The following is a 19,128-nucleotide window of genomic DNA, read 5'->3' as shown; positions in this document are numbered from 1 at the left end:
ATTATTTCAATTAAAATATTAATGGTTGATGAAAAACACAACATAAACCATGGAATTTCCAGACATACAAACAGTTTTCTATCCCCTGTCTTCATAATTCTCCTATTGTTACATCACAGATCTGTATCAAGAGTAAGATCATTATTTCAACTAACCTAATGGCCAAGACTGCAGCAGTATATTGACTACATTGGTTTAGATAATAAAGGGGGTGAAAATGATTTGATTCTATTGTCTTGGAGTTTGGTTAGATAGCAGTGGGTCAATGGATCAAATCTGAGGTTCTTAACAAGGCAATTAGTGCACTACTAGAGAGAGAAAAAGAGTGAGAGCAAAGGGGATGAGGAAAGGGACATGGGGAGAGGGAGACACTCACACACAGAATAGGAGAAATTTAATTAATCTGTAACTTCTCTATTATATATATATTTTTAAAATTTAGAAACATAGCACCATTGTCTTTTAAATGTCTTGTACTGATGAGAGGTTTTTGTTTTGTTCTTTTTAAAAAGACACACTTATTCAGCATCATGATCAGACTATTACGTTTAGCAATCAACAGCATGGATGAAAAAAAAATCGTATTAAAACCCTTTGTTGGAATGCTTTACACTTTCACCGAACAGAAACTAAAATAACCGGTTACACAGTCACAAATACAGTCCTCGGCTTTTTTGCCCATACACATGAGTATTGTCTAAAACATGTCTTCTTTGTAGTAGCTAGGCCCTGCCACCATTGTACTTGGCTGAGTTCACAAATCTGTTGTAACCTGTAGCTCCCTGTCAGTTCTCTGGCTCTCCTCTCCTGCTAAGCTTTGCTTCCTGGCAGTAATTAAAACCTTCTGCCACTGCCATAGCTGCTGCTGCTGCTGGAACCACCTTAGCCACCTTTGTTTCATGGTTTGGCAAGGTATTGGCCTCCACCACCATAGGGGCCAGAGCTTCTGTCTCCAAATTTCATCCTTTCATGGGTCCAAAATTTGAGGATTGATTGTTGTAATTGCCAGGATCGTTACAGCTTCCGCCACCTCCAAAGTTGCTTCCATCATTATCAAATCCATTATAGCCATCCCCACTGCCACCGTATCCACCACCATCTCGACTGCCACTGAAGCCACCTCGACCACTGAAGTTCCCTCCAGCACCAAAGTTGTCATTCCCACCAAAACCACCTCCATGACAACCACCAAGGTTTCCAGAACCACTTTGGCCTCTTTGGCTGGATGAAGAGCTAGGCATCTCTTGCTTAGATAGGGCTTTCCTTACTTCACAGTTGTGGCCATTCACAGTATGGTGTATTGAATGACAATTTTGTCTACAGAGTCATAGTCATCAAATGTTAAAAAAGCAAGTCCTCTCTTGTTGCCACTGCCTCGGTCAGTCATGATTTCAATCACTTCAATTTTCCCATACTGTTCAAAATAATCTCTTAGATGATGTTCTTCATTGTCTTCTCTACCGCCACCAACAAAAATCTTTTTCACAGTTTAGTGGGCACCAGGTCTTTGAGAATCTTCTTTTGAGACAGCCCTCTTTGGTTCCACAACTCTTCCATCTACCTTGTGTGGCCTTGCATCCATGGCTGCATCCACCTCCTCCACCTTGTGTGGCCTTGCATCCATGGCTGCATCCACCTCCTCCACGGTGGCATACGTGACAAAGCCTCTGGAGCATTTGGTGTTTGGATCTCTTATTGCCACTCCATAAGCATTCCCCATTGCTCACAATGCCTTCTCAGACTTTCATTGGTTGTTTCAAAGCCCAAACCTCTGATGAAGAGCTTGTGCAGCTGCTCAGGCTCTTTGGGAGACTCTGACTTAGACATGAAGGCGGTGGGAGGGGAGACTTTAAGGATGCTTACTCAGCGGCATCCATGGGCAGAAAGGAGTGGAAAGTTATTCTTCATTTTGATAATTTCCTATAGTTCTTTTATCATTAGATCTCTACACTCAGTCCTTTGAAGATTTAATGCACTCCTGTTCATAGCTATCATTTATAGAAGTTGTGAATGAATGCTAATTGTAAATGGATATAATTGATAAAAATGTTTTAAGCAAATAGGTTTGAGGATTGACAAAATAAAAGGAACAATATTTCACTTACAAGATGGATACTTGGCAGCTAAAAAGCCACACTACGATGTTTCTTCTCCCTATTTCTTTCCCTATATTTATTTCAACCCCAACCTGGTGATTGTGGTAACAGAATTGGCATTTTTCTTCACTTGTTTCAGTTGCAGAGAGGGCTTAGTAGGTCATATAGAGTCCAGTCTGTCCCAAAGTGACATGAAATTAAAGTCCAAGACTTGGAAGAATATCGGAGAAAACCTGATCACAAATTGCCTCAACATCCAGAAATTTGGGAAATTGTTTCTCATGAGACATAGAGGAGGGTGATGTTTTTGAGGTATAGTCTAACTTAAAAGTAAGAGATAGTTAACTCAAAGCATAGTCATTTTGTGTCGATGTGAATATATTGGTAAAGTGATATTATAGTAATACACCAAACCAACAATAAAATGGCTTAAAACAATTAAAGTTTATTTCTAATTCACAACATATCCTTCAAACATAGCTTGAGAGCTTGTCCTCCATGTTTTTTTAAAAAGATTTTATTTATTTATGACAGATACAGAGAGAGAGAGAGAGAGGCAGAAACACAGGCAAGGGAAAGGAGGCTCCATGCAGGGACCCCCACGCGGGACTTGATCCCAGGGGGCCCCAGGATCACACCGTGGGCTGAAGGTGGCGCTAAACTACTCTGCCACCCGGGCTGTCCTCTATGTTGTTTTTGACCTCACTCCAAGACCCAGGCTGATGGACTGGCCAACAATCTGGAACATTCTTTATAAAATGGAGAAGAAGTAAAGAGACCTCTAGAGGATCTTGCACCAGCAAACAAATACATGAGCCGGACATGATACATTTCACTTTCACTCCCAGCTCCTCAGGCATTGCTGAGTAGACTGCCCATCTCTACCACAAAGACAAAAAGGACAATCACATAATTTAACCAGGAAGGGATGGAGATACCAGAATATTGGCAAAATCCTTCACTGTAACTTTGTCTTCTGTGCCATCCCTCCTCATCCTCACAGTAAAGAAGAGAAAATATCTCATGGAATGATAAAGACATTAGAAAAGTAGAAACATAAGACTATTCCTAAACAGAATACATAAAGGCATATTGAGGAGCGGGAATGTCTTTGGCCAGAAAAATTCATGGAGGATTGTTATCTATAAATGATACTTTAATGATACCACTTTCAAATGTTTCCTTGTAAAATTAATGGATAAACCAAACTGAATGCAGAACTGTACATTTGGAACAAATTCTCCCATTGCTGTTGTATAAAGATAAAAAAAAAAACTGGTAAAGGGCAAATTAGACAGTGTATTTTACGACTCACACACTTGAAAAATAAAGCTGACAGTAAGCACTTTTTTTGGCAAAATTGGAGGCCATGCATAGGATCTCTGAAAAATAAACACCTTGGCTCTCTCTTGTAGAGATTCATATCTTCAGCACAAACTCTGGGAAATGTTTTCTGTACATCACATGTAAGAATGCAGCTAGCCTCACCGACCTAGTTGTCATAAGAAGGGGAAACACAGAAGATGAAGGAAGGAAGGAAAGTGAAGGAAAGTCATCTGTGATAAATGTGGAGTCATGGCCATTGGAGTCATTTCCCAGGAGGAGAAGCAGGTAATGAAGTGGGGGTGGGGTGCATGGAGGGAGGTGGGAGGGAGGAAAGAAGGGTGAGAGTTTTCTGCAAAACCTTTTGAGGGAAAACAGCAAGGCAGTCATTCTGTATAACATTCTTACAAACCATTATATGGTACAGATGAACAATTAAAATGTTTTCATTTTTCCATTAGGGAAACAGTGTTGAGCATTCATCCTTGTGCATGCCATTTGTATGTAACTGCACATCTTTCTCTTTGGTATTTTTGAAGAAATAGAAGTGCAAGGAAAGAAAGCATGCAGATTTCTATTTTACTACAAACACTCAATATCTCTGCAACATGGCTATACAAAGTTGCACTCCAGGCAAAATGCATTACTTTTCCTAATTTGTCCACACAAATGATATCTTGTATGGATAAATCTGCAATTCTCAGTTAATGAGTTAGAACATTCTTTCCAAATATTCACTCATTTTCCGTTTCATGTTAATATTTCTTTCAATATTTTAAATTGGGTTGTTTGAATCTAATCAATTAGAAGGACTTCTTCATGTGCTTTGATAACTGATCCTTTGTTGTGTCTATTTGAAAAAATATTTTTAAGATTCACATATAAAATTGCATCTTGTTATGAGGATATTTTAATGTACTGATTTTTTTTCTGACTTAATTTTTGTTGTATTCAAGGGAGACATGAAAATCGGAATTAATTAGTGGTCTATGCTCTCAACATTATGAATATTGCTTTGCAACAGGAGTGGCACTGAAAATCAATGAAGAACAAATGGGCTAGTTAATGTGTGGTTCTAGAACAAGTTCTCTCCATTGAGAAGAAGTGTGTATATGTGTGTGTATAGTCATATACTTATCTTTCTATAGACATCCTGCACAAAAGTGTAGTTCAAATGGAAAGAAAAACCTAGATGCAAAGAACACAATTTTTAGGATGAATAATCTAGTTATTATGTTGCAGTCAAATGATAAAATAAGCTCAAAACAACTCAAACCACAAAAGTGGAGAATCAGAATAGGTTTGAATAAAACACGTGCTTTCTAAAACAGATATAAAACTATATGGTACAAGGGGTTAAAAGATAAATTAGAGAGTGCAAAACTATATTTGTTAAGTGCTTAATGACCAAGGATTGGTATTCAGGTTATAGAAAAAAACACTCTGAACCCATAAGTAAATCTAAATGACACGATAAAAGACAAATAGGCAGTTACCTCAAAGGAAAGGAAACCTAAATATGCAAAAAACATAAGAAAAGATATTGAATGTCACTTGTAATGGAGCAAAAGAAAATTATGGAGCAAACATATACATATAGGCATATGTATACATTTAAACGTTATGATTACCTCTTGGGAGAGAAAGAGAATGGAAGAAAATGCTCCATTAAATCTATAAACTTTTCATTAAAAACATTAATTCAAACACAAACCATGTAATATTTAGTCTGCGGTATAGAGGTGTTTTTTAAAATTTTTATTGTCTGCCCTTTTCTGCTATTTATAATATGTTATCATTAATTATTGTAACTAAAATTAAATCAGATCATTTTAACAAAATTCCTAGATGGTTAATAAAAAGGTGAAAAAATCTCCTGTACATACTCAAACATTTTTTTTCTCAGTATGCCTAGAGGGCATCTGTACAGTACAGGTGATATATCATAATATCCTGGGTATATCAGAAATAGAATTTTTTGGCAATAAGCTAGCATGAAGTGTCAGCATGTTAATGTTATGTGGGTCTAGACCTGTTTATGCTATGTTCACTGTCTTATCGAGGTCATGATCATTGAAGATAATAATCTTTATTAACTGCAAAGAGCTGAAAAAAGGACCAGGTGGAAGAGATCCACATCCCAGAAAAAGTTAATTGACTCCAAATCCAGTGGTGACATATTCAAACAGCTGAGAGCCTGAGAGCTCTACTTGGCCCAGATAATGTATCTCATGTTGTTTGTCCCTTAGTGAGCAGAACAGAACACACTGCCCAAAGTATATATTTTAAAGAAGACATTTGGTATCTGCTTGCTGTAACAAGTTTTGCTTGATTTGATATGCCTAAATAATCTATAATACATGCAAAGCCTGGGCTTTAATATTAATTATATTTATGCTTCAACTCACCTTAATGATGGTATCTAATATCCTTCTGTACCCTCTGTGTGGAGCAAACTTAATGTTTTCAATTCTCTGCCAGTGTCACTGTGTAATATGTGGGGTTTACTGTAATTAGTCACCATATATCTGGAATTTCCTCTATACTTTTCTGAGTTCTGCTAAACCCATATGTGCTATCTACTAAACACTACTAAGTTTTTCCTTGTGTAATTTCATGCTGAAATATTCACATATTCACAGATTTACTGTTCAGTTTATTGGCTCATGATTTCTCAATAGATGGCTTACTATATGGACCAGAAAAAGTTAAAACTATGAAAAAAATATGAGTAACCCACTGAACTAGAACAGATAAATTTTACGTAGAATAAAAAGATGGTTCACTCTTACTACAGACTTTCATTTATCAGAACATGAGAGGTAAATGGGAAATTGGACCACAGTAGCTGGACTCAAAACCAGGACACAAAATGTCCTTGGCATTTAACTTTGGACAAATTTCTGAACCCCTCTGCCTCTAATAATTTGTGTTTAAAGGATGGGGATTTTTAAAGATTAAATTTGTTAACTGATTATAACAGTGACTGGAACATATTAAATGCTATATAATATTGTCATTATCATCAGCATGATCACCTCAGAGATTTAAGACATGTTCTTATCAAAACAATTACAAATAGCTGTCACAAACATATATCTGATAAGGTTCATTGATTTGTTCAAGACATCTCAATGCTGTGATTTAATCATTTACTACTGGTTCTCAGGCTTCTGAAAAAAATGGTACTTGATGCTTTTTTTTTCGCTCAAAAATACTCTTCTCAAACACTTTCCTAGGATGGGTTGTAAATGCAAAGAATGCAATATATATATATGTATATGTACATATACACACACACACACACACACATATATATACACACACACATGAGTTTCAGTCTCACAGAAACAGTATCATCAGTACAACTTCCAGTTTGACCTTTCATATCAGCTCTGTACAGGAAAACCTACAGTGCCTTGTGATAAGATACAAGGAGATAATCATGAAATCGAGTCAAATTGAAAAACCTCCACCTTGCACCTTTTTTTGTCCATTGATTTTGTCACAATGTATATTTCAAAACTGAGTGCAACTCCAATCAAATGGTAATCCTTATAAGGATAGAAAGATGATACTTAAGATTCTGATTGAATTACATATTTAAAAATATAATTTAAGCCTTCTGAGCTACCACCCAAATATACAATTTCTCATTTTCCACAAACACTCAAGGGATAAAATAGAAGTTCAGATTTTTTTTTGCTCTTTTTAAAACGTTTCATTTTGTATTTTAATCCCAGCATAGTTAACATACAGTGTTATATTAATTTCAGGTGTATGATATAGTGAAGTCTTTTTGCCCTTACAAAAGCAGAATTGCATGGATCTCCACAATAACCATTTATTTGTCAAGAAATTTAACAATTTTTGGCATCTTATATTAATTGGATCAAGACATTTTAAAAAAATATCCAGTAGCAGATATTTTTAATTGCCAAACCCTGATCACATAATACTCCATTCTGGATCTGTGTGTATTACTGAATTAACTATCTTAAATAGCTATAAACATGTTATCTTAGCCACGATCTCAACCATGTTAAAAAAAAAAAAAAGCATAAAAAACAGTTTAAGAAAAATCATGAAGGGTACCTGGGTAGCCCAGTCAGTTGTGTCAGCTTGATTTCATATCAGGTCATGATCTTAGGGTCCTGGGATCAAGCCCCACGTTGGAGTCTGCTTGTCTCCCCCTCCCTCTCTCCCTCCCCTTGTGCACTCTGTCTCTCAAATAAATAAATAAATATTAAAAGGAAAGAAATTTCAGCAAACAGTTGTTATCTTAGCAGGATGGAAGTATAAAAAATTAATGGAAAGGTTTTTTTGTACATCACTTCAGCAATTTCTCTGTCTCTCCTAAGTAAAACCTTTTTTTTGTGAGGAGGGGGTGCTATCTTGATCATTCTCATCAGCATTCAAGCATGCTGTTGGAGCACTTCCCATCTAAAAAAACCTTGTCTGGACCTTATTTCCTACCACCCTGTCACTCCATTTCTTGACTTCCTTAAACAGCAAAACATTGAGAGAGCTGTCCAGATACACAAGCTCTCAGATTTCTCTCTTCACTTCTGTCTTAAATCAACTCAAATCAGGTTTTGCCTCCCTGAAACGTTTTAGAAGTTCAGAATTTAAAACATTGGTAATTTAAATCTTTTAAATTTTTAAATTTTAAAATTAATTTAAAACTGCAAGTGTAGTGGACAACACGTGGTACCTTGCTCTACCATTTCTCTCATCCAATATCAAGGTCTAGTGGACCAACGATTGCCAAGATACCTTATAGCAATTCACACACCCACCACCCACTGAGGCCTTGGTCCTTCATTATCAAGTACCAGGTGATGTCTGGTTCACTTGGCCAATGCTGTTTAGTGTGGTCCAGATCTGAGCAGAAGCATGGTTTGAGCCCTTGGGTTGAGCAGCTAGGGCTGCGGGTTTGGGTGGAAATGGGTTGGGTGGCATGGCCAAGCTCCTCTTACATTTTTATGCTCCCTTCAACTTAGATATAATATTACTGTGAAAAATCCCTGTCTAGGTCTCTTAAAATATCTTAAAATTCTTTTTCTGATGTTAGAAAAGTGACACCTTTATCCTTTATGTTAGTGTTTGATACCTTTTTTTATCACTTTGACATCAGCCTTTCTTATATGTGTTTTTCTTTTGTCTATGTATCTAATCTGATCACTGTGTTTTTTAATCAGAATATTATTCCATTTATTTATAATGTAAATATATTTGGTTTTAATATACCATTTATCCTGTTTTCTAGCTCTCTTGTCTGTTTTCTCTCTTTCTTTTTAATGGCTTTATTCATATCACACACATAATTTCTTTTTAACCAAATTTTTCTTTTACTCTATTAATAAGTATATATGTTGATTATTATTTTAGTCTTTATCTTGACCTTAAATACACATCCTTCACTTTTTAGTATCCACATTAAAGTAATATTTTACCATTTATTGATTAAGAAAAACTTAGGACACTTGAACTCCCATTGCACAGTCCTTTCTTTGTGCTATTATTATTTTTTAATTGTGGTAAACTATACACCACTATAAAACTTAAAATTTCAACCATTTTAAGAAAGGTGTTATTTATTTTACAGAGAGAGCAAGCAAGCACAAGAACAGGGAGTGGCAGAGGAAGAAGAAGAGGGAGAAGCAGGCTCCCCACTAAGCAGGGAGCCCAACATGGGGCTGGATCTCAGGACACTGGAATCATGAAATGAAACAAAGGCAGATGCTTAACTGGCTGAGCCACATAAGAACTGCTAATTTTAGCCATTTTTAAGTGTATAGCTCAGCAGCACTAAAGACATTCATATTGTTATTCAACTATTATCACTATCTATATCCAGAATTTATTGATCATCCAAACAGAAACTCTGTACCTGCTAAATAAGAGCTCCCCATTGTTTACATCCCACAACCCCTGGTAACCTTTATCCTACTTTCTGTCTCTATGAATTCAACTACTCTAGGTACTTCAAATAAGAAGAATCATATAATATTTGGTCTTTTGTGACTGGTTTATTTCAGATACCAGAATGTCCTAGAGGTTCATCCATAGTATAGTGGATATCAGAATTTCACTACTTTATAAGGCTAAATAGTTTTATATTGCATGTGCATACAATATTTTATTCATCCATTCAGCTGTCAATGAGCCCTTGGGATGTTTCCATCTCTTGACTATCATGAATAATGCTGCTATGAGTGTTCATGAACAAATGTCTGTTCAAGCTCCTGATTTTTATTCTTTGAGGTATATACTCAGAAATGGAATTGCTAGACCATTTGGTAATTCTGTTTAATTTATTTTTTTATACTTTAAAGAATTGCCTTACTGGTTTTCAAAGCAGCTACACAATTTTACGTTCTGACTAGCAATGCATCAGTATTCCAGGTTCTCCATATCCTTGCCAATACTAATTATTTTCTTTCTTTTTCTTTCTCTTTCTCCCTTCCTTTCTTCTTTCTTTCTTTCTTTCTTTCTTTCTTTCTTTCTTTCTTTCTTTCTTTCTTTCTTCTTCTTTCTTTCTTTCTTTTCTTTCTTTCTTTCTTTCTTTTTCTCTTTCTTTCTTTCTTTCTTTCTTTCTTTCTTTCTTTTCTTTCTTCTCTCTTTCTTTTCTTACTCTTTTTTAAGATTTTATGAGGAATGCAGAGGGAGACAGAGAAGCATACTCCCTGCTGAGCAGGGAGCCCAACATGGGGCTGAGATCATGACCTGAGCCAAAGGTAGACGTCCAACTGACTGAGCCACCCAGGCAGCCCAATATATTTTCAACCTAAAGAATTCTCTGTAATATTTCTCTTCATATAACACTGTGGACAAGTGAATCTCATTAATTTCCTTTATGAATACATATCAATTTTGAATTTATTTTTGAGAGATATATTAATGGGTATAAAATTATGGGCTAGAAGTTATTATCATTTGGTACTTAAGAATGTCATTCTACTGTCTTCTATCATCAAGATTTTAACATCCCTCTTGAGAACTAGACTGCCTTATTTCTGATTCCTTAAAAGTAATCTGGATTGTACTCTGTCTTTTCAAAAATATTTTTTGTTTTCCTTTTTTTGAAAGTGCAATTCTCATTTTCTAAGATTTATGTTGTTGCTGTTATTGTTGCTGTGGTGATGGGGAGTTATTTTTAAACTTGCTTTTAACTTAATATTTTTTTATCAGTCTTAGAAAATTATCAGCCATACTTTTAAAGTATTGTTTCTGTCGTCTTTATCCTTTTTAAGCTCAAATTACATATGTGTTAGAAATCTTACTGTGTTCCATATGTCTGTGATTTAGTTTTCTTTTGATACTGTATTTCTCTCCTTGCTTTCCACAAAAATTTTCCTTGAATACTGGACATCGTACATGGAAAATAATACAAATATTTTTAGGGCTGTCTATTTTATGTATGCTCTTATTCTAAAGGTTTGGATGGTCTTTGTTCAAAAAATTGAACTGGAGAGATGGGAAAATCATCACTTCAAAACTAAAAATTGAAAAGTCCAGAGGAACAGCAATTGAAATCCTTCAAATAGATCTTCACTTCATTAATATTTATCATGATCTCAAATCTCTGCCTCCTCAGCACTATACAACTGCTGATATCTCCGCTCTGTTCTTTAGATGCTTTTCTGCTGTTTTATATTTGATTACTAGGAGTCTTACATCTTGCATCCACAGAGTGACCCAGGAGTAAATAATGTATAGAATTTGGGGCTAACTTCCCCCTAACTTCCTTGAGATTGTCTTTCCCTAGATGTCTCAGCCCTTCCCAGCTACTTGGCAGCTTCAAACTCCAACCTGTATCTCCTTATACTCATATAATTGCCAGCAATGAATTGGCAAATGCCTCAGGGGAAAAACGGAAGGCTAATGTTGGTATAACCACTGTTTGCTTCTCTTCTCTCTGAAATTTTGACTTTTATTGATCTTTACTTTCCAATGCCTTCAAATTTTTTATTTTCTGTTTTTTTTAATCAAGTTTTTAAATTGTATTTGGGAGAGAGAAGCAGACAGTCCGTAGCTCTTCATTAAAATCATACAATACCAATAACATTCACATATTTTCAATAATTTCTATATGTATTTTACCATTTTTTTTATTTTACCATTTATATTCAGTATTATACTCAGAGTAAAATGAGTAATAAATGTGAAAATAATTTGAACACGAATACTAATCAAGGTTATTGTTAGAACATGGCATCAAATTTAGTTTTTACTGATGTATTTGAATAAGTAAATTCAGTAAACTTTAGGGGACCAATTTCAGACTTTAGTGAGTTAGAATAGATGGAATGAGAGAACTTTTATTGTGAAGAGAATAATAAAGAACTTATGGTAGGATAAAAAATATAAATGCTAAGCAAAGAGAGTTTGAAGAACATAGAAAAAGGACCAGTTTTATATTTACTAATTTTTTATTCTCAATGTATATCATTGTACTATGCATGAGTATTTGTTTATAAAAAATAGCATAATCTTGAATTGCAAAGATTACATCTATCCCACTGATCCCTTTGGAGAGTACAGATCAGGGTTAAATTGCTAGGTTGAAGGAGAAACTATCAGAAAAGTTTCTTATGGAAACATGTGTTAGGTGTCAGGAAAATCTTAATAAAATGTTGGCACATTAATGACATGCTAGAGTGCAATATATATTGTAGTGTATATATTATTTGCCTAAAAACTGGCAAATTTTGAAATTTCACATGACCACACAGGAATAAAAAATGTAAGACAGGCATTTAGTTAATCTCTTATAGAGGACTGTTATCAACTTTCAGATTAACAAAGGAGCCCCACGAATTCCTGAGGAACTGGAAATTGGCAGAAATCTGAGAATATAAGCTCTCAACTGACACCAAGCACAGAAGACATCAAGCATTGACTAAACTGTTCTTGAAGGCTTTGGTGGTGAAGTCTTAGAAATCTAAATGCTCAAAAGCATCTGCCAGTAATGTTTCACAAAATTTCTTTGCAAGGGTAAAGAAAGGCACAAGGAGCCTTCAGAAGGATAATGGAAGATGCTGGTGCAAGGTGATGAGGGCCCTCCATTGAACTAGCCTCAGAGAGGATGAAAGGACTTGATAAGTAGAAGTGTGAAAGAAAAACAAGAAGTAGAAGGAGCCAAGAATGGCCACAAAAAAATTGAACTGGAGAGATGGGAAAATAATCACTTCAAAACTAAAAATTGAAAAGTCCAGAGGAACAGCAACTTGTGGGACAAAGATAGATTCAAATGGACAGAAGGGCATCCAAATGAAAACATCCCACAGGCAGACTGAGCTAATGGAACTCAGGAGAGAGGTCACATGTAGACAAATAAATCTGAAGCAGTAAGACAAAGCCATCCGAGTGAGTGAGGTTTTTGAATTACAGTAAAGAGTAGACATGGGTTCAGAACTAAACTTTTTCTATAATATATTTTGGGTCAGGAGGAGAAAATTGGAATAGAAAAGAATGGTAAAGAAAACAAAAAAACAATGAGAACCAAGAGAGTGTAGAATCACAAAAAGCAAGAAATATTAGTAGTTTAAGAAGTGATCATTGAAACTTTCAATTAAGAAGAATTAACTTTATCATCTGTTATGCATATAGTATAATAATTGAAATGAATACTTGAAACTTGATGTTATATTATTATCATCTAATAAGCTTATTTTAGGAAAATAATAAGGAAATGGGTGCACAGATAGAGGCAAAATATCCTTAATTATTTATCGGTATGTACATATTGGTATTTATATATGTGTTATATAAAATTACAAATAAGTAATAATATAGATCAATGTATAAATATTCTAATCTCATTTTAAAGTTGATATGTGCTGTATTTGGAGCCTGGTCCTTATTACAACCAGAGATACACTGATGTCGAAACAGTACTTGTTCTAAAGGTTTTTCTCATGCCCAGAACCTCACAACCACTTCCTCTATTGAGTTAATCAAATGCCATTTTGGACCTCAAACAGAATCTCTAAGATGATGAAAAAACACTTCCCTACAATGTCCCCACTCCGCTGAGGACTTACTTCATGGTTTCAACCCAGCCCATTTTATCCCTTAGGCACCCTCACCATGATTCTCTAGGGAGCAAGAACCCTTCAAAATCCTATGTAATTGTTTGGTACTTGAAAGAAAATTTTACTGGCCCTAAAATCTAATGAGGGATGAGAGTGCTTTTGATTTGATATGATGTGGAATAGGCTTTCCAAAGTCAGATACTAATGAGTCCTTAAAAATGGGAATTAAAATGACCTTGCTTTTGTTCTTTTTAAATTAGAAATAAACAATTCCAGATGAGTTATCTGTTTTCTAAAATATATGCAAAAATAGTAACAAGACCCAGAATTTTCAGGTACACCAGAGTCTGTTTTAAAAAACTTTCTTGGGATCCCTGGGTGGCACAGCGGTTTGGCGCCTGCCTTTGGCCCAGGGCGCGATCCTGGAGACCCAGGATCAAATCCCACGTCGGGCTCCCGGTGCATGGAGCCTGCTTCTCCCTCCGCCTGTGTCTCTGCCTCTCTCTCTCTGTGTGACTATCATAAATAAATAAAAATTTAAAAAATGCAAAAATACAAAAATAAAAATAAAAAACTTTCTTTACTCTCTCTCTATATATAATATATTATATTATGATATAATATCCTATAATATATTATATTATCTCTCTATATATCATATTATATTATAATATATTATTATATTATATATTATATCTCTATATATTCCATTATTATATATAATATAATATATGTTATATTATATTATATTATACCCAGAATTTTCAAGTCCACCAGAGTCTGTTTTAAAAAACTTAAAAAAAAAAAAAAACTTTCTTTACTCTCTATAAATAGAGATATATATAATATACTATATTGTATTATAATATATAATATAATAATATATTATAATATTTATTATCTATAATATTTATATATAATATTTGTATATTTATATTTATATTCATAATTATTTATAATTATATAATATATAAATATATATATATATAAAACTTGGAATCCTTAGGATTTATTTGCCCCATTCTCATATATACTCACTCATAAGAGAGCTCTTTAAGACTTGACCACACAATGGCCACCTAATGCTTCATCATTAGCCTATCTTGTTACTTGAAAGCAGTGTCACATATAAAAGATTTCTAATTTCCAACTATGAGCCAGAAAGCAAAACAGGAAAAGTAAAAACAAATGAACAAAAAACAAAAGGAATCACCTCTATGCAATGACCCATTTCATGGACTGATTTATTCCATTCCATGTGATAATACATGTATTTGAAGATCATATGGAGAATTTAAGATTTTCCTGTTTGAAATGTGTATGTTTATGTAACCAGAAACTCTTAACTTTTGTTTTTTCTAGCACTTTTCAAAGAGGTTTTGACAACTATTTGGTAATCAGTTTGGTAACCATTTGTTAACATTCCACTCTCTTTTCAAGCAATTCCAACCATAGCCAAAAGAAGTGTCAGATGTGACAGGAATCAAGGATTAAGTGCCATTAGGAGAAAACCTATACCTACAAACTATACATCTCAGTTGTCAAGTCAGCCTGGAGAACACAGATGGATTTAGATGCCAAAGCTATGGGTTCAGGGCACAGCACTTCCCCATGCCCTCATTTCCAAAGTCAACCTTAGAATTTCTCTGGCCTCATAGAGTTTCATGACCACCATGTAAACCCAACTGATATCTCAATGGAGACTGAGAAATAGCCCATGGCATTTGTATACTTTTCTTCTTTCTATGTGGTCTGAGTGACTGAGCTGTCAAATGGAAATGTACTGTGAGGTTGGAGAAAAGTTAGTGAAGTTTTAAAGTGAAAATTCTGGGTGGCTAGAACTCTGTCAAAGGAGATATAGCAAGACTATTTGGTAGTGTGCAATTTCCCCCTCTGGTCCATGACTATGAACCTAACAGACTGAGAGTGATTCTCAAACGTGGAAAAGGCTGATGCAAGTATATCAATCCAGAGCTGATATTTCCTACCAATGTTGAATAAGGACATTAAACTGAAAGTCTCTAATGCATGATTGAGCCATTGCTTGTAATGGTACATCATGGAATCTACAGTATCTAGTTAAGGAATATAAAATACTCCTTAGAGTCACCACAAATGCACTAACATTGATATTTTTTGACTTCAGAGAGTAGTTATAAGATGGAAATACACAGAGGTGCTTGACAAAATTTAATTACTTTATCTGCTAATCCAAATCATCCATCAAAAGAAACAAAATACATGTCTCCTTACACTTCTGTTCCTTAAAACAAAACAAAAAAAGATTTAAAAATCTATATTTTCCAGCAGTGCAATTGCTGAGTCAAGATACAGATGCAATGAAACGCTGGGACACCTGTACCTCAATGTTTCTAGCAACAATGTCCACAATAGCCAAACTGTGGAAGAAGCCTCGGTGTCCATCAAAAGATGAATGGATAAAGAAGATGTGGTCTATGTATACAAAGGAATATCACTCAGCCATTAGAAACGACAAATACCCACCATTTGCTTTGATGTGGATAGAACTGGAGGGTATTATGCTGAGTGAAATAAGTCAATCGGAGGACAAACATTATAGGGTCTCATTCATTTGGGGAATATAAAAAATAGTGAAAGGCAATAAAGGGGAAAGGAGAGAAAATGAGTGGGAAATATCAGAAAGGGAGACAGAACATGAGAGACTCCTAACTCTGGGAAACGAATTAGGGGTGGTGGAAGGGGAGGTGGGCGGGGGTGGGGGTGACTGGGTGAGGGGCACTGAGGAGGGCACTTGATGGGATGAGCACTGGGTGTTATTCTATATGTTGGCAAATTGAACACCAATAAAAAATAAATATATAAAATTAAAAATTAAAAAATAAACTTAGCCAGGTTAACTATCTCCAAAAATAAATAAATAGATAGATAAATAAATAAATAAATAAATAATAGAAGTGATGTTTGTTTGAGTGCAATTAATTCTAAAAAAAAAAAGTCTATATTTTCCATTGCCTTTGAAAGCCTTCAGTTTTTGTGAAGACACTGGATGTCTTTTTTGAAAATAAGTGATTTTGGTGGCATAATATCATGGCTTGACGTACAGTTGTGTGATGTACCCGTACTCCTTTTAAGGATAATCAGGATACACTAGCATTTCATTTTTAAGCAATCTCATAGTTTTTAAGCCCAGCACAATCCACATGCTGACTACTTAATGTTAAAAAAAAGACTGATGGTGTTTAATATATATTAAAGATATACACAGAAATCCAAGTGAATAAGGCACAGCAATCTGTTCAAATCAATAGAAAAAAATCCTGTGTTTTTAAAATTTATTCTTTTATTTATAGACATCACACAATTTAACACCTATCATGTTCTGGGCACTAGATGTTCTTACATGAAGAATGAAAAGAATACAAATTTTCCTCATATGATGTGATATAATCACTGTACTGCTTCTTCTAAATCTTGATATTATTAACTTACATATATTTGCAAGACTACTCAAAATAGAATAAAAAGAAATGATTAGGAAATGAAAAACAGAACAAGTATTGTAAGAACCTCTGCATGTTCTATTTAATATTTCCACTACTACTAACATTTGGACACACAACACAAAGCAAAATCGTTTGTGTTTCCCAAATTCAATTTTGGCAATTTAGAAACAAAAACTAAGAAGCAGCTTAGATGAATGCTTAATTATTGATACAGACAACAAAATAGTATATTGTTTTTAAACTAATTTTAAAATACATGGGTACTGATGAGAATGAGTCAGACTGTGAATTGATCTTTTTCAAAATATTACTGTTAATTTGCTTATTCCTGGCTTAGAAAAATATCCAATTGTATTTCACATGATATTTTATATAATGGTAAGAGGTTGGCTAAAAACTAAAGATACAACAAATGAACTGTGTATATCCCCATTATATTCACATTCAGTTCAATATTCACATTATGTGATACAGTATATTTTTATAGAAGTAAATAATGTCTTTTAATGACACGGTGGATTCCTTAATATTCTACTGACATTGATTTTTAAAATCAGTCCTAATTAAAGGGCTTATAGGCAAAGAAATCAAGTCACAAAATTAAAGTAGATTCCTGGACTGATCACATAATTTTTGATGGTCCAAATTTACTCTTCTAAGTGACTTACTCTAATGTGAACTGTGGTAATAGGATATTTACACAGGATCCCTTACCATGCACCTGCTTAAAGACAGGAACTAGATCTAGACTATGCTGTCATTTATGTATTTTCCTTACCCATAGCTTGGTCATTCCTTTAAAAACTCTCATTATTCATGAAAATGAATTACTATTTAATTCAAGTTTAGTTTAGGTTTTAAGTAAACTGAAATTCCACAAACTGAAAGAGTTAGTATAAATAATTTCCTTTTAAGTTAAAAATAAAGAAGCATATACAGCCACTAGTTTACAATGGTTGAGAATTAAAGTGGTAATATAAGGGTTATAACTTAAATTCTTTACCTTTGCAATACTAAGGAATACAGAGACTTTAGCTAAATATTTGTTTCAAAGGTTTTGAAGAACGTTGCAGAGATTTATAGCCAGTACTTAGATAGTTAAGAATGCACTCTAGCTGTACTATGTGGAGTGTAGGTTGTGTTGTATATCAACAGACTTCAGATGTAAAAATAAAAAGTGTACACCTGGATTCAAATAGGCATTGTATATACTCTAAGGAAGCTTGTAGTAAGGAGATCAGCTGAATTTGATTCACTCACCAAATTACTATAATTTTTAAGTTAAAGAACACTACAGACAACTCAAGGAATCCATACTGTATACAAGTTTTTTCTAAGATACCAATATTATAATAACAAAACATTAATTATAAAAGCAAACACTTATCAAGTATTTTCTACATGTTGGGGATGCTCTAACAATAAGAAGCAAACTCATTTCATCTTTACCCTATGGTGTTTTCATTTTCCTTTATTTGGCCAATAAAAGAAAGAGGTTCCTTAAGGCAACCAGCAGATATTAAGACTTATTATTCAGATTCTATATTTGTGGGGTTTTTAAATTTTTAATGTTTTTAGAGAGGAAGTTGGGAAAGAGCAGAGGAAGAGAGAGAATCTTAAACAGTCTCCAAACCCAGCACAGAGGCTGACTCAGGGCTCTATCTCATAATCTTAAGATCATGACCTGAGCCAAAGTTAAGAGTCAGGCACTCAGCCTACTGAGCCACACAGGCACCCCCATATTTATGAGTTTTAAAGTGAAAAGTTTGCTAACATGTGATGTGCCTTAGATTGGTAACTAATACAAAATGTTCATCTCACAATCATATATTTTATGGTATTTTCCCCCAATGCATTTTAGAACATCTTAGAAAAAAACAACTCATTTGTTAATGGTTATTTAATTCAAATCCTCAAAATTCTAATGTAGAGTTTTTCTTTTTCAAAGTAAAAAAAATATGTAAAATTGAAAGATAGAATCATTTAAGTACTTTTACATGAATAGAATCGATTCTTCTGTCAATTTGATACAACTAGCTATGTTTCATAAAATCTATAAATCTCATAGTTTTTTAAAAAATCAAATGCATTTAATTCACTATTTACTATAAGGCCATATACTTTCTTTAAGTCCCTGTGGCCTGGCTTCAGTTAGCACTATTACATATTAGTTTAATTCAAATA

At 34.3% G+C, this 19,128-nt stretch overlaps 1 pseudogene; it reads right to left on the bottom strand.

The window, feature by feature from the left end:
• Nucleotides 1-834: 834 nt before the first annotated feature.
• LOC121477296 lies at nt 835-1,827 on the bottom strand (annotated as a pseudogene).
• Nucleotides 1,828-19,128: the final 17,301 nt, after the last annotated feature.

The sequence above is a fragment of the Vulpes lagopus genome, chromosome 17 (assembly GCF_018345385.1).
Source record: "Vulpes lagopus strain Blue_001 chromosome 17, ASM1834538v1, whole genome shotgun sequence".
NCBI lineage: Eukaryota > Metazoa > Chordata > Mammalia > Carnivora > Canidae > Vulpes > Vulpes lagopus.
Note: the sequence above shows the minus strand (reverse complement) of the source record. Positions and strands in the feature narration are given on the sequence as shown.